Source organism: Aedes albopictus, chromosome 2 (assembly GCF_035046485.1).
Source record: "Aedes albopictus strain Foshan chromosome 2, AalbF5, whole genome shotgun sequence".
NCBI lineage: Eukaryota > Metazoa > Arthropoda > Insecta > Diptera > Culicidae > Aedes > Aedes albopictus.
The window spans coordinates 426,611,048-426,629,028 of NC_085137.1; the positions used below are offsets into that span (position 1 = coordinate 426,611,048).

Here is a 17,981-nt window from a genome sequence, read left to right on the forward strand (position 1 = left end):
GTTTTGATTGATTGCGGAAATTAAAATCCAGATGGATCAATAACGATTTGACGTTAGCGGATTGGACGTAAATTGAATTGAAGAGGGCATGTGTTATACTTTCCTTGGATTCTTACACTTACGATAGAGGCGGTTGAGCTACCTGGTCCAGTAGGTATGATGAGTGTGGAATTTTCAGTTGAATTTCCGGAGAAGTATGTGGTGCCTAGTTGATGACGGTAGAGCAGTGAAATCAATACTGGATGAGTTGAGAAGATCCTTGCCGGGTAGACGCGACGATCAGAGCGTGATAATTGGTTTGGTAATTATAAGAGATAATAGTACAGAAAATAATATCTAAAAAATGTTCCTGGAACATCTGATCATCACCATGTTATATTTCAAGACCAAACGAATAGCTCGCTGCTTTTGGTTGGATAAGAGTTAAACATGGTATGATGGTGTTGTTCCAGGAGTAAATTTTAGACGTCATTTTTAGATCTTTTATCGCTTATATCATTTAAGCCAATATTTATTTGATCTCAATATCAGATTATGATATTATATAGAGCTTTTCCTTTAAGCTGAAAAACAGTAAGGCATCTGGGAAGGATGAAATTCCGGTCAATATTCTGGGGATTTTTTTTTAATTTTCTTACAAATTGGGCCGAAGGGTCTCAGATTTTCATGAAACTTTGTCCACAGGCAGGGCTCATGGATAAATATAGGGTATGTGTTCCATCAGTAATCTCACGCTCCCATTTCCATCCTATTCGAAAACAAGCGGTTACGGCACCGATTGATTCCGTTCTTTTTGTTTTCATGCGTGCTCACTCCTAACAAAAATTACAAATATAAGAAACAAAACTAACAACGCCTTAATCCTTTGTTTTTCGTAGGATAAAAATGGGAGCCACATGCTTAATAAGGGAACCAGTACCCTATGAACAAAAAAAAAAATATTGGGAAAATTTCAGGGTCGCCTATTTTCCTGGAAAACTCAGGTGGAACTTTGTTATTTTCTCCCAACACTACTTACTTTGAAAAATCGTAACTCAAGAACGAAGCATCGTAGAAACAGTTGTTTTAGAAAATAAAAGCATGTAATATAGGCTTACATGGTCATTTTTCACGAAATTGGCCATAAATCAGAAGCGAAAAGAAGTTCATTCCATAAATTTCACTTTTTCTACTTTTTTTTGAAAATTTTCTTTCATTTCCTAAAAAAACTTTGTTTCTATGATGATTCGTTCTTGAGTTACGATTTTTCAAAGTAAGTAGTGTTGGGAGAAAATGACAAACTTCCTGAGTTTTCCGGGAAAATAGGCGACCCTAAATTTTTCTCAATATTTTTTTTTTGTTCATATATCCATGAGCCCTGCCTGTGGAAAAAGTTTAATGAAAATCTGAGATCCTTCGGCCCAATTTGTACGAAAATTAAATAAAAACCCCCAGCTGCTCACATCGGTGCTTAAGAAGATCGACCTGGATTTCGTCCTGGGTTATGATTTTTCAAAGAAAAGCTTATATGGCACATTTGCACATTTTTCGATAACATTGGCCATAACTCAACAACGAAAAAAAGGCATTCTAAAAATTTCAGCGATTAAAGCTTATGAAATAATTTTCTCAAAAAATTTTTTTTGAAAGTTTTTCACAAGTTCGAGCATAAATTTTCCGGCTTTTCTTTACGAACTATCTCAACTGTGGAAAATTTTGTGGATAACTTTTACCAGTTCATTTTTTTGGATTTCTGAGAAAATTTGCTTTTATCTTCTAAAAAACATTGTTTCTACGATGCTTCGTCCTTGAGTTATGATTTTTCAAAGTAAAGTAGTGTCATGGGAAAACAATAAATTTGCACTTGAGTTTTCCGGGAAAATAGGTAGGCGTTTTTGGTCATCATGGATATAGCCCTGCCTGTGGAAAAAGTGTCATGAAAATCTGAAACCCTGCGGCCCAAACCCGTACGGTAATAAAAAATAATCCTCAGCTACATATACCGCATTTAGTTCACCACTGGACTGCGAACTGCGACTTCATAAGTGCGAAAACGTAAATAAAAGTGCGCGATTGCATCAAATCAGGTTGATGTCTTCGGCGCACTATTTCTTCAATCTATGGTGAACAAGTGCTCTGAAGACACCGAGTGGATTTGATGCAATCGCGCACTTTTATTAGCGTTTTCGCACTCGTGAAAACTAGTGCGATAGTCCAGTAGTGAACTAAATGCGCTATAAATCAAATCACCAAATTCTTATAAGGAAATGAAAAGATTAAGAATTGTTCACCAGCTGAATGGCCTTACACATGTTTTAGAAATGTATATGCAACTCTTATATGACCAACTGAAGTCATACAGAAGTTATGACGTTAGGAGTGATACGTTTGTAGAATATGCGTGCTACTCGAAATGTTAGGATGCAAGTTGTACACCCAAACCTCCATTTAGGTAATGAGTGAGGACCAGTGCTGCGAAGTGTCAGTATCAACTGAAATTTAAAGCTGAAATTGAGATAGGCCACCACTCATTTTTCCATTTACCTTCGGAATATCAATTGACTAGCCTCTGATCATTCAATTGACATCAGCTCCAGTCTCAGTCAAGGCACATATCATTCGATTGAGCCCCAGCTAGAAAGCAAAATTTGTGGTGTTGTAGATTTAAAGCTTTGACGTCAAACCCGACATCAAACTATCATTCACCTATTTTTATTTTGGCCACCAAACCTAACATAGCCCAACAGTTGTGCGGTGTTGGTCCAGCAGTGGTCCAAATTGATTCGACTTTGACCCGACATTCGATATTTTTTCAGCCTGGCGGAATTTTGCAGGGTTTTTCGATTCCTCTAGGAGTTTCTTCTGAGACTCTCCCAGGGATTTATTCAAAATTCCTTCAAAAGTTCCATCTGGCAATCTTCAGGAGTTTCATCTGAAATCCTTACAAAGGTTTTGTCTGGGATTCCTACAGGGGCTCTTTTCGGAATTTCCCCAAGAACTACTTTCAAGGTTCATCCAGGAATTCCTTCTGAGATTCCCAAGTTTTTTTTCCTGGAGTTCTGGGATTTTTCAGACTGACATTCTTCCTGGTGTTCATCCAGAATTCCTTCTGGGATTCTTCCAGGAGTGTCTCATGAGATTCTTAAAGAAGTTTCATCTGGGATTCATTCGGAAAATCTTTCTAACATGTCGGGATTCCTTCAGGAATTTATTCTGGGAGTTCTCCAGAAGTTTGTTCAGAAGCAGAAGTTTCCTCTTGGGTTCTTGCCGGAGTTTCCCCTGAAATACCTTAAGAGGATTATTTGAGGCGTTTCTTCTGATATTCCCCTTGTTCATCTGAAATGTATTCGTAATGTAAATTTCTTGGATGTAAAAGATTTTTAAATAATGTTTTAGTAGGTTTTACTCGGATTTCCTGAAAGAATTCCTGTAGAAATGTACTCACAAGACTTTTGGTGGAAATCCGGGGGGAACTTTTGGAAGAATTCTATAAAAAAAGTGTTGGAGGAATTCCTCAAGAAAGAATTTTATAAGGAACTCGTGCAAGAATTCATCTAGGAATTCCTGAAGTTTTCCCACAAAGAATTCAAAATATAACACTGAAAGCTACTCTGTAATAAACTCTTGCAGGGTTTCCATTAGTAACATTCCTGAATGAACTCCTGCATGTATCCTAGAAGGAGCTCTGGTTAATCTCAGAAAAAAAATCTTGAGAAATTTCAAACAGACTTCCGTGGGAAACCCGCGAAGAAACTCTTGAAGGAGTACTAGAAGAAACTTCTGGAGGTTCACCAAAAAGAGCTCCTCGAGGAATCTCAGAAGAAGGAAACCTCAAAAGTAGGAATCCCAGAAGGAACTGATTGATTAATCTTATAAAAACAATCCGGGAGCAATCATAGAAGGAACTCCGGGAGGAACCCGTGAAAAGCTCCTGGAGGAATCCTGAAAGAAACATCTGGAGAAATCCCAGAAAGACCTTTTGAAAAAATCATAGAATTCGAAATCCTGTAAGGAAGCCCTTTAAGAATCCCATAAAGAACTCGTTGAGGAACCCCATTCCAGTCGTTCCGTCGTCCAACCCGTTAGTGCCTCGTCGCTGCTGCTGGCCAATAAGTCTTGTTCGTTCTCGTCGTATTGTCGCCGGAACCAGTCATCACCAAAACAGTGTCCGATTCCGTTAAGTTTGGCCTCATCGTGTCGGTGAGTCACTTTAATTTTAATTCAATTTCAAAGCCAAGGGCTGAAAGTCTCTTACAAAGAGACAAATCAATCAATCAATTTCAATCAATTTTAATTTAATTTTAATTTAATTTCAATTAAATTTAATTTTAATTTAATTCTAATTTAATTTTAATTTAATTTTAATTTAATTTTAATTTAATTTTAATTTAATTTTAATTTAATTTTAATTTAATTTTAATTTAATTTTAATTTAATTTTAATTTAATTTTAATTTAATTTTAATTTAATTTTAATTTAATTTTAATTTAATTTTAATTTAATTTTAATTTAATTTTAATTTAATTTTAATTTAATTTTAATTTAATTTTAATTTAATTTTAATTTAATTTTAATTTAATTTTAATTTAATTTTAATTTAATTTTAATTTAATTTTAATTTAATTTTAATTTAATTTTAATTTAATTTTAATTTAATTTTAATTTAATTTTAATTTAATTTTAATTTAATTTTAATTTAATTTTAATTTAATTTTAATTTAATTTTAATTTAATTTTAATTTAATTTTAATTTAATTTTAATTTAATTTTAATTTAATTTTAATTTAATTTTAATTTAATTTTAATTTAATTTTAATTTAATTTTAATTTAATTTTAATTTAATTTTAATTTAATTTTAATTTAATTTTAATTTAATTTTAATTTAATTTTAATTTAATTTTAATTTAATTTTAATTTAATTTTAATTTAATTTTAATTTAATTTTAATTTAATTTTAATTTAATTTTAATTTAATTTTAATTTAATTTTAATTTAATTTTAATTTAATTTTAATTTAATTTTAATTTAATTTTAATTTAATTTTAATTTAATTTTAATTTAATTTTAATTAACATTAAAATTAAAATTAAAATTAAAATTAAAATTAAAATTAAAATTAAAATTAAAATTAAAATTAAAATTAAAATTAAAATTAAAATTAAAATTAAAATTAAAATTAAAATTAAAATTAAAATTAAAATTAAAATTAAAATTAAAATTAAAATTAAAATTAAAATTAAAATTAAAATTAAAATTAAAATTAAAATTAAAATTAAAATTAAAATTAAAATTAAAATTAAAATTAAAATTAAAATTAAAATTAAAATTAAAATTAAAATTAAAATTAAAATTAAAATTAAAATTAAAATTAAAATTAAAATTAAAATTAAAATTAAAATTAAAATTAAAATTAAAATTAAAATTAAAATTAAAATTAAAATTAAAATTAAAATTAAAATTAAAATTAAAATTAAAATTAAAATTAAAATTAAAATTAAAATTAAAATTAAAATTAAAATTAAAATTAAAATTAAAATTAAAATTAAAATTAAAATTAAAATTAAAATTAAAATTAAAATTAAAATTAAAATTAAAATTAAAATTAAAATTAAAATTAAAATTAAAATTAAAATTAAAATTAAAATTAAAATTAAAATTAAAATTAAAATTAAAATTAAAATTAAAATTAAAATTAAAATTAAAATTAAAATTAAAATTAAAATTAAAATTAAAATTAAAATTAAAATTAAAATTAAAATTAAAATTAAAATTAAAATTAAAATTAAAATTAAAATTAAAATTAAATTAAAATTAAAATTACAATTAAAATTAAAATTAAAATTAAAATTAAAATTAAAATTAAAATTAAAATTAAAATTAAAATTAAAATTAAAATTAAAATTAAAATTAAAATTAAAATTAAAATTAAAATTAAAATTAAAATTAAAATTAAAATTAAAATTAAAATTAAAATTAAAATTAAAATTAAAATTAAAATTAAAATTAAAATTAAAATTAAAATTAAAATTAAAATTAAAATTAAAATTAAAATTAAAATTAAAATTAAAATTAAAATTAAAATTAAAATTAAAATTAAAATTAAAATTAAAATAAAAATTAAAATTTAAATTTAAACGGGCTCCGAGTTTTTTTATCAAACATGTTTCGTCCAGCTTTCATTCGAGGCAAGAGTACGGTTGTAGTAGTGAACGTCAACAAAAGTTCACTACTACAATCACACTTCTTGCTCGAATGACAGCTGGAATGAAAACAAGCAGCATAAAATCTATGCCTAACATATGTCTAACAGCCCATAGTAAAACATGTCTAACGTTAGTCTAATGTTAGACTAACAACATGTTTCGAATTTGCAACATGTCTAACAAAAGTGTGTCATATCTGTCTAATTTTAGACTAACATTAGCCAAAAGTGAGACAAAAAGTTAGCCTAACATGCTGGCTAGTTAGTCTCACATTAGGCTAATGTTAGGCTAACCCTCCGTACTGGGACCTGAGAGAGATCGTAAAAGGAATCTCTGAATGAATCCCGTAAAGAGCTCCTGGAAGTGCTCCAGAAGAATCCCGGAAGGAACTCCTTTAGCAATCTAAGAAGATTCCTGGAACTTCTGAAACAATCCTAAAGGGAGCTTCTGAAGGAACCCCAAGCATAATCTCGGAAGCTACTTGAGGAAACCTAGAAGGAACTCCTGTAGAAATCCTACATATTATTTCATTCAGTTCACCTCCATATTAAATCAGGTTACAGTCATGGTTGGATCCTTGTTTTTTTTTTCATTTATCAACGACATTTTACACCAAGGGGTGCATTCATTCATTCATTCATTTATTTAGTATTACATCAAATTCAAGATAAAACTGAATCAACAATATTTCTCCATAATACACGGTTCGTGGCTGCCGCTCTCCATCCTCGGTCGCGCCCGATGCTCGCCAAGTCACGTTCCACCCCAGTGCCGAATATATCGACGAAAAATCAAACCGTCAAGCTTCGATCATTTTGACATTTGCCTTTGCGGTGTGTGAGAGAAGGAGACCGAATGTTGAAGTTCATCTCACCTCTCACTTACTCCAAATTCGAATACATTCGAACAAAGGCAACAAAATGTCAAAACGCGCCGAACCTCTCTCTGCTGCAGTCACCACGGTGCAATGAAAAAAAAAACAACATGGACGGACTCCGCTCCGCTGGCTCCGCTGGTCCCCGGGTGAGTTGAGGCAGTTTAGGTGCTAATAATTAATTATTTGCCTTGTTTAAGTGTTCTTTATAATTATTATTGGTTTTTCTCTCTTGGCAGGTGAAAGATTCCTACTTAATACCGGGCGAGCAGAAATTACACCAACAGTTTCGCTTCTGCATGCAGCAGACGTGTCCCTTCCAGAAACGGACACCCATACAACTTCCTCAAGGTGCACTCAAGGGTGCACTTCCCGTACTACGAGCTGTATCTGACCGAGACGGGCAAAATCCTCGGATCAATTCTCTCGCTGTTGCTGTTCTTTAGATGCGTCCGGAGCGGTTCTTCCAGCAGATCTGCGACGGATTCGACAAACGGCAGCAATATGCTGTCAGGGATTCTCGCAAATCGATGCTAGAGGGCGCTTACCTCCGGAAAGAAATCGACCAGATAATGATCCGGCGGCCCTTTAAGGATATTATGTCGCAGACCATGCTGTCTCCGGACACGCTAGCCTTCCAGCAGCCCTCGGTGTAAGGCGGGCACCCGCCTGAGTACCCTCGCGGCTCATATCCTCGATCAGCGGCGGACACAGGGACATGGTGGATGGAAGTCCCGTTCGGTTGGGCCAACATCGCCGAAAATTTCCCCTCCCACCTCGGAAACGATCAATCGAAGTGATGAAGGAGCTCAAGGCGCAGCAAGAAGCCAATTGCTATGAGAAGGGACTTACCAGAGGGGCAACTCAGGATAAGAACGAGAAGTTCTGTAAGTGTCCTTGAAACTTAATTTGTATAAAAGAAATCAAACATTACTTATTTCTCCTTGCAGGTCTTCCACTCCAAATGCAAACTGCGGAAAAAATTCTCCAGCAGAGGGCGCCTACCCTCGGAAGGGAATCGACCGAATGATAAACCGGCGAGCCACTGAGGGCGCTACGCCGCAGATCGTGCTGCCTCCGGACTCGCCACCGTCCCAGCAGCTCTCGGTGCAACGAGAATCCACCCACCAGAGCTTACCCTCGCGTCTCACATCCTCGATCAACGGTGGGGACATGGTGGATAGGAGTCCGCTCCGGTTGGGCCGAAAACCGCCGAAACTTTCTCCTCCCATACATCAAACGACGAGTGAACCAAGTAGCTGAAGGAGCTCAAGGTGCAGCTGAAAACTGAGCGCCCCTTAATGGTGCAACAGCTGCAGAACAAGAACGAGATGTTCGGTAAGTGAACCTTGAATTCAGTTTGAATATTTTTTTTAAATTTATTTTCTCTTTGCAGTAGAAGAACCTACGCAGTACCAAGTACCTATGTGAAGCAAATTCGCGAATTGTGGACGAAACTGCAAGCGCGTAATCTGGAGCACGAGTCACCCAACAGGAAGCGCGGTTCGGACCACAAGGAGGCGGTGACCGAGGACAATCGAAATTTGACCAAGATGGTAATTTTTTAAATTATACCTTTTTCTTGATTTAACTCGGACTCCCACGTTTCACTTCATCAGATGTTCAATTTTTCCTTTGTGAAGTTTTGAATATCTCCAAGCTGCCCTTTGGAAGTTGTTCGAAACTGTCTAAGAAGCTGCTTAAACTTTCTTTAGGAGGTTGAAACTTCTTTTGCAAATACCGTGGGGTGCCCTAATTTCGCGAGGGTCCAAATTTCGCTCACTGATAACATTTGGAGATCATAATCATAAAACTATTTAATTGTTTAATTGTCCAAATTTCACTTCAGCTATACTATATAAAGTGAAATTTGGACAATTCTACAACTAGTTCTATGATCTCTAAATACCATTAGTGAGCTAAACTTGGACCCGCGCGAAATTAGGGCACCTCACGGTACCTATACATTTGACAACTCGAGTTTCATTGTTGTTTTTAACTTTTGTATTGTGGATTTGTTTTTCCAGGTGGTTTGACGTCGGTTCGCAGGAACAGGAATTGGACGATTCAAGAGATGCTGTTGTAATGCAAAGAATAAATCACCGGACAGCGTGCTGATACCAACTGAATCCTGCCTGCAGTGTAACATTCATTTGTTGGATGCTACGAGTTTATGTGAAGTTGCTATTCCAGCTAATTATTTTTTGTCTACAAGGAGCTCCTCTTGAGGATTGATTCAGAATTTTCCTCCACATACTTCTAGGAATCTCAAATGGAGTTTCTTGTGGAAATTCTTGGATTCATTTTGGAATTTAAATAAGAATTTCCACTGAAGTTTAAGGATCTGTCTAGGGATTCCTTATACTGTTCTTCGGATTTATCTAAAATGTTCTGGATTTCTTTTCCAAGTTTCACAATATTTCATCAGGTATGTAATACATATCTGGATTCCTCCTAAATTACATCTTGAAAATTTTTCAAAGAGATCTTTCTGAAAATCCTGCAGGAGATTCTAAAGAATCCTTCATGAATTCATCCTGGAATTCAATCTGAATTATTTCAGGAATTTCGTGTGATAATTCTTCAAATAACTCTATCTGAGTATTCCTTTAGTAATTCCATCTTCCAGAAACTCTTAATGGGGTATGCTCAATGAATTCCATCTGGCGATTCTTCCAGGAATCACATCTAGGAATTCATCCAGTAATTCGATCTGGACATTTTTCCAGAAATTCTATCTGGCGGTTCCTACAGAAATTGCACCTGGGGATTGCACTAACAATTCGATATTGTTTCTTTCTAGTGATTTCTCAAGGGTTTTTTTTTTTTCTATCCAGGTATCCCATCTGGGGATTCCTCGAAATATATGAAATAATTCTCCTAAATCTCCTTGTATATAGGGATTTTCAGGAATTATTCTAATATTTTCCAGGATGCAATTGACTTCCATAAATGATTAAGAATTAAGAATCCCAGATGACTGGGAATTTCTGAGAATCCTTATGAATTTTCAGGAATCATTTAAATATTTTCCGGGAAGCTACTGAATTAATTAAATGGTTGAGAATATTTTCTGAAATTCGTAGAATACATTCCAGATGACTGAGAATTTCTGAGAATCCTTGGGAATTTTCAGGAATTATTTAAATATTTTCCGGGAAGCTACTAAATTCCATAAATGATTAGGAATATTTTCTAAAATTCGTAGAATACATTCCAGATGATTGGGAATTTCTAAGAATTCTTAGGGATTTTCAGGAATTATTTAAATATTTTCCGGGAAGCTACTGAATTCCATAAATGGTTGAGAATATTTTCTGAAATTCGTAGAATACATTCCGGATGACTGGGAATTTCTGAGAATCCTTAGGGATTTTCAGGAATTATTCAAATATTTTCCGGGATGCAATTGACTTCCATAAATGATTAAGAATATTTTCTAAAATTCGTAGAATACATTCCAGATAACTGGGAATTTCTGAGAATCCTTAGGAATTTTCATGAATTATTTAAATATTTTCCGGGAAGCTACTGAATTCCATAAATGATTAAGAATATTTTCTGAAATTCGTAGAATATATTCCAGATGACTGGGAATTTCTGAGAATCCTTAGAGATTTTCAGGAATTATTTAAATATTTTCCGGGAAGCTACTGAATTCCATAAATGATTAAGAATATTTTCTGAAATTCGTAGAATACATTCCAGATGACAGGGAATTTCTGAGAATCCTTAGGAATTTTCAGGAATTATTTAAATATTTTCCGGGAAGCTACTAAATTCCATAAATGATTAGGAATATTTTCTAAAATTCGTAGAATACATTCCTGATAATTGGGAATTTCTGAGAATCCTTAGGGATTTTCAGGAATTATTTAAATATTTTCCGGGAAGCTACTGAATTCCATAAATGATTAGGAATATGTTCTAAAATTCGTAGAATGCATTCCAGATGATTGGGAATTTCTGAGAATCCTTAGGAATTTTCAGGAGTCATTTAAATATTTTCCGGGAAGCTACTAAATTCCATAAATCATTGAGAATATTTTCTAAAATTCGTAGAATACATTCCAGATGATTGGGAATTTCTGAGAATTCTTAGGGATTTTCAGGAATTATTCAAATATTTTCCGGGAAGCTACTGAATTCCATAAATGGTTGAGAATATTTTCTGAAATTCGTAGAATACATTCCAGATGACAGGGAATTTCTGAGAATCCTTAGAGATTTTCAGGAATTATTTAAATATTTTCCGGGATGCTACTGAATTCCATAAATGATTGAGAATATTTTCTGAAATTCGTAGAATACATTCCAGATGACAGGGAATTTCTGAGAATCCTTAGGAATTTTCAGGAATTATTTAAATATTTTCCGGGAAGCTACTAAATTCCATAAATGATTAGGAATATTTTCTAAAATTAGTAGAATACATTCCTGATATTTGGGAATTTCTGAGAATCCTTAGGGATTTTCTGGAATTATTTAAATATTTTCCGGGAAGCTACTGAATTCCATAAATGATTAGGAATATGTTCTAAAATACGTAGAATGCATTCCAGATGATTGGGAATTTCTGAGAATCCTTAGGAATTTTCAGGAGTCATTTAAATATTTTCCGGGAAGCTACTAAATTCCATAAATGATTGAGAATATTTTCTAAAATTCGTAGAATACATTCCAGATGACTGGGAATTTCTGAGAATCCTTAGGAATTTTCATGAATTATTTAAATATTTTCCGGGAAGCTACTAAATTCCATAAATCATTGAGAATATTTTCTAAAATTAGTAGAATACATTCCAGATGACTGGGAATTTCTGAGAATCCTTAGGGATTTTCAGGAATTATTCAAATATTTTCCGGGAAGCTACTAAATTCCATAAATGATTGAGAATATTTTCTGAAATTCGTAGAATACATTCCAGATAACTGGGAGTTTCTGAGAATCCTAAGGAATTTTCATGAATTATTTAAATATTTTCCGGGAAGCTACTAAATTCCATAAATGATTAAGAATATTTTCCTAAATTCGTAGAATACATTCCAGATGATTGGGAATTTCTGAGAATCCTTAGGGATTGTCAGGAATTATTTAAATATTTTCCGGGAAGCTACTAAATTCCATAAATGATTAGGAATATTTTCTAAAATTCGTAGAATACATTCCTGATAATTGGGAATTTCTGAGAATCCTTAGAGATTTTCAGGAATTATTTAAATATTTTCCGGGAAGCTACTGAATTCCATAAATGATTAAGAATATTTTCTGAAATTCGTAGAATACATTCCAGATGACAGGGAATTTCTGAGAATCCTTAGGAATTTTCAGGAATTATTTAAATATTTTCCGGGAAGCTACTAAATTCCATAAATGATTAGGAATATTTTCTAAAATTCGTAGAATACATTCCTGATAATTGGGAATTTCTGAGAATCCTTAGGAATTTTCAGGAGTCATTTAAATATTTTCCGGGAAGCTACTAAATTCCATAAACCATTGAGAATATTTTCTAAAATTCGTAGAATACATTCCAGATGATTGGGAATTTCTGAGAATCCTTAGGAATTTTCATGAATTATTTAAATATTTTCCGGGAAGCTACTAAATTCCATAAATCATTGAGAATATTTTCTAAAATTAGTAGAATACATTCCAGATGACTGGGAATTTCTGAGAATCCTTAGGGATTTTCAGGAATTATTCAAATATTTTCCGGGAAGCTACTAAATTCCATAAATGATTGAGAATATTTTCTGAAATTCGTAGAATACATTCCAGATAACTGGGAATTTCTGAGAATCCTCAGGAATTTTCATGAATTATTTAAATATTTTCCGGGAAGCTACTAAATTCCATAAATCATTGAGAATATTTTCTAAAATTCGTAGAATACATTCCAGATGACTGGGAATTTCTGAGAATCCTTAGGGATTTTCAGGAATTATTTAAATATTTTCCGGGAAGCTACTGAATTCCATAAATGATTAAGAATATTTTCTGAAATTCGTAGAATACATTCCAGATGACTGGGAATTTCTGAGAATCCTTAGGGATTTTCAGGAATTATTCAAATATTTTCCGGGAAGCTACTAAATTCCATAAATGATTGAGAATATTTTCTGAAATTCGTAGAATACATTCCAGATAACTGGGAATTTCTGAGAATCCTTAGGAATTTTCATGAATTATTTAAATATTTTCCGGGAGGCTACTAAATTCCATAAATGATTTAGAATATTTTCCTAAATTCGTAAAATACATTCCAAATGATTGGGAATTTCTGAGAATCCTTAGGAATTGTCAGGAATTATTTAAATATTTTCCGGGAAGCTACTAAATTCCATAAATCATTGAGAATATTTTCTAAAATTCGTAGAATACATTCCAGATGACTGGGAATTTGTGAGAATCCTTAGAGATTTTCAGGAATTATTTAAATATTTTCCGGGAAGCTACTGAATTCCATAAATGATTAAGAATATTTTCTGAAATTCGTAGAATACATTCCAGATGACAGGGAATTTCTGAGAATCCTTAGGAATTTTCAGAAATTATTTAAATATTTTCCGGGAAGCTACTAAATTCCATAAATGATTAGGAATATTTTCTAAAATTCGTAGAATACATTCCTGATATTTGGGAATTTCTGAGAATCCTTAGGGATTTTCTGGAATTATTTAAATATTTTCCGGGAAGCTACTGAATTCCATAAATGATTAGGAATATGTTCTAAAATTCGTAGAATGCATTCCAGATGATTGGGAATTTCTGAGAATCCTTAGGAATTTTCAGGAGTCATTTAAATATTTTCCGGGAAGCTACTAAATTCCATAAATGATTGAGAATATTTTCTAAAATTCGTAGAATACATTCCAGATGACTGAGAATTTCTGAGAATCCTTAGGGATTTTCAGGAATTATTTCAATATTTTCCGGGAAGCTACTGAATTCCATAAATGGTTGAGAATATTTTCTGAAATTCATAGAATACATTTCAGATGAATGAGAATTTCTGAGAATCCTTAGGAATTTTCAGGAATTATTAAAATATTTTCCGGGAAGCTACTAAATTCCATAAATGATTAGGAATATTTTCTAAAATTCGTAGAATACATTCCAGATGATTGGGAATTTCTGAGAATTCTTAGGGATTTTCAGGAATAATTTAAATTTTTCCGGGAAGCTACTGAATTCTATAAATGGTTGAGAATATTTTCTGAAATTCGTAGAATACATTCCAGATGACTGGGAATTTCTGAGAATCCTTAGGGATTTTCAGGAATTATTTAAATATTTTTCGGGAAGCTACTGAATTCCATAAATGGTTGAGAATATTTTCTGATATTCGTAGAATACATTCCAGATGAATGGGAATTTCTGAGAATCCTTAGGGATTTTCAGGAATTATTTAAATATTTTCCGAGAAGCTACTATATTCCATAAATGATTAGGAATATTTTCTGAAATTCGTAGAATACATTCCAGATGAATGGGAATTTCTGAGAATCCTTAGGGATTTTCAGGAATTATTCAAATATTTTCCGGGAAGCTACTGAATTCCATAAATGGTTGAGAATATTTTCTTAAATTCGTAGAATACATTCCAGATGACTGGGAATTTCTGAGAAGTCTTAGGGATTTTCAGGAATTATTTAATTTTTTTCCGGGAAGCTGCTGAATTCCATAAATGATTAGGAATATTTTCTAAAGTTCGTAGAATACATTCCAGATGATTGGGAATTTCTGAGAATCCTTAGGAATTTTCAGGAGTCATTTAAATATTTTCCGGCAAGCTTCTTAATTCCATAAATGATTAAGAATATGTTCTAAAATTCGTAGAATACATTCCAGATGACTGGGAATTTCTAAGAATCCTTAGGAATTTTCAGGAATTATTTTAATATTTTCCGGGAAGCTACTAAATTCCATAAATGATTGAAAACTTCTGGAGGAATTCCCGAGGAACTTCTAGAAGAATTCACGAGAAAGTTTTGGAAGAATTCCCGAGGAAATTCTGGAAAAATTTCCGATGAACTTGTGGAAGAATTTCCGAGGAACTTCTGAAAGAACTTCCGAGGAACTTCTGAAAGAATTCCCGAGGAACATCTGGAAACATTATCGAGGAACTTCTGGGAGAATTCCCGAGAAATATCTAGAAGAATTCCCGACGCACTCCTGGAAGAATTTGCGAGAAACTTTTGACCGAATTTCTCGAAAAACTTTTGGAAGAATTCCAGAGGAACTTCTGGAACAATTCCCGAGGAACTTCTGGAACAATTCCCCAAGAACTTCTAAAATTCACGAGGAATTCCTGGATGAATTTCCGAGGAACTTTTGAAATAATTTCCTAGGAACTACTGTAAGATTTCTCGAGGTACTTCTGGAAGAATTCCTGAGGAACTTCTGGAAGAACTTCTGAAAAAAAAAAATCCCGAGGAATTTCTGGAAGATTTCACGAGGAACTTCTGAAAGAACACCCGAATAACTTCTGGAAGAATTCCCGAGAAATTTCTAGATGAGCCCTCGAAGAACTTCCATAATTCCCGAGGAACTACTGGAAGAATTCCCGAGGAGCTTCTGGAAGAATTACTTTGGAACTTTTGGAAGAGTTCCCAAGGAAGGAAGTTCTGGAAGAATTACCGAGGGACTTCTGGGAGAATTCCAGGGAAACTTCTGGAGGAACTCTCGAGGAACTCCTGGAAGAATTCAGTAACAAATTTTAAAAACGACGTATAATCAATGGTGTAGCATTGATTATACGTCGTTTTCAAAATTTGTTACTGAATTTTCGAGGAACTTTTGATATAATTTCCGAGGAACTTTTGATATAGTTCCCGAGGAACTTCTGAAAGAATTTCGGAGGAACTTCTGGAAGAACTTCTGATGAACTTCTGAAAGGATTTCCAAGCAACTTCTGGAAGAATTCACAAGGAACTTCTGCAAGAATTCCCGAGGAACTTCTGAAAGAATTCCCCAAGAACTTGTAAAATTCACGAAGAACTCCTGGAAGAATTTCCGAGGAACATTTGAAATAATTCCCGAGGAACTCCTGAAAGAATTCTCGAGAGACTTCTGGAAGAATTCCCGAGAAACTTCTGAAAGAATTCCCGAGGAGCTTCTGGAAGAATTACTTAGGAACTTTTGGAAGAGTTCCCAAGGAAGGAAGTTATGGAAGAATTACCGAGGGACTTCTGGGAGAATTCCCGGGAAACTTCTGGAAGAACTCTCGAGGAACTCCTGGAAGAATTTTCGAGGAACTTTTGATATAATTCCCGAGGAACTTCTGAAAGAATTTCGGAGCAACTTCTGGAAGAACTTCCGAAACTTCTGGAAGGATTTCCAAGCAACTTCTGGAGGAGTTCACAAGGAACTTCTGCAAGAATTTCCGAGGAACTTCTGAAAGAATTCCCCAAGAACTTGTAAAATTCACGAAGAACTCCTGGAAGAATTTCTGAGGAACTTTTGAAATAATTTCCGAGGAACTCCTGAAAGAATTCCCGAGAGACTTCTGGAAGAATTCCTGAGAAACTTCTGAAAGAATTCCCGAGGAACTTCTGGGAGAATTTACGAGGAACTTCTAGAAGAATTCTCAAGGAACTCCTAGAAGAATTCTCGAGGAACTTCTGGAAGAATTCGCCAAGAACTTCTAAAATTCCCCAGGAACTTTTTGAAGAACTGGAAGAATTCTCGAGAAACTTCTGAAAGAATTCCCGAGGAACTTCTGGAAGAATTCACGAGGAACTTCTAGAAGAATTCTCAAGGAACACCTAGAAGAATTCTCGAGGAACTTCTGGAAGAATTCGCCAAGAACTTCTAAAATTCCCCAGGAACTTTTTGAAGAACTGGAAGAATTCCCAAGATACTTGTGGAAGAATTCTTGAGGAACTTCTAGAAGAATTCGCGAGGAACTTCTAGATGAATTCACATGGAACTGCTGAAAGAATTCTCGAGGAACTTCTAGAATTCCTAGAAGAAAAACTGAGGAACTCCGAAAGAGGAACTTCTGGGAAAATTCCTGAGTAACTTTTGAAATAATTCCCGACGAACTCCTTAAAGAATTCCCGAGAGACTTCTGGAAGAATTCCCGAGGAACTTTTGGGAGAATTTCCGAGGAACTTGTGGAAGAATTCCCAAGGAACTTCTGGAAGAACTCACGAGGAACTTCTAGAAGAATTTCCAAGGAACTCCAGGAAGAATTCTCGAGGAACTTCTGGAAGAGTTCCCCAAGAACTTCTAAAATTCCTGAGGAACGCCTGGAAGAATTTCCTAGGAGCTTTTGAAATAATTCCCGAAGAACTCCTGGATGAATTCCTGAGGAACTTGTGGAGGAATTCCCGAAGAAGTTTTGGAAGACTTCCCATGGAACTTCTGGAAAAAATCCCGAGGAATCTCTGGGAGAATTCTCGAGGAACTTCTGGGAGAACTCTCGAGGAACTCCTGGAAGAATTTCCGAGGAACTTTTGAAATAATTCCCGAGGAACTTCTGGAAGATTTCTCGAGGACTTTCAGTAAGAATTCCGGAAGATCTCCCGACCCAAGCAACATGTTTTAGTTAAATGGACTAGAAGAGGTTCTTAGAAACTTCATAAAACCAAAAGGTTTAATGCTGGTTCTCAAACCCTCTACAAGACTAATAAGTAATGAAAATGTTACTTGGGGAGGAACATCTTGAAGAATTCCCGAGGATCTTCTGGGAAAATTCCTGAGTAATTTATGAAATAATTCCCGAGGTACTCCTGGAAGAATTCCCGAGGGACTTCTGGAAGAATTCCCGAAGCACTTTTAGAATTCTCGAGGCACTTCTGGAAGAATAATCGAGGAACTTCTGGAAGAATTCCCGAGGAACTTCTGGAAGATTTCCGAGGAACTCCTGGAGGAATACCGAAGAAACTCTTGAAAAAGGTCCTGGGTAACTTCTGG

The 17,981-nt window shown here is 33.5% G+C and overlaps 1 long non-coding RNA gene across 1 annotated transcript; it reads left to right on the forward strand.

Annotated features, from left to right (window-relative positions):
• The first annotated feature begins 7,201 nt into the window (after nucleotides 1-7,201).
• On the forward strand, nucleotides 7,202-10,607 carry LOC109432560 (uncharacterized). The gene is made up of 5 exons (XR_009997989.1): nucleotides 7,202-7,225; nucleotides 7,297-7,944; nucleotides 8,008-8,395; nucleotides 8,454-8,613; nucleotides 9,085-10,607. It is a non-coding gene; the product is annotated as an uncharacterized LOC109432560 (long non-coding RNA).
• The last annotated feature ends 7,374 nt before the right edge of the window (nucleotides 10,608-17,981 follow it).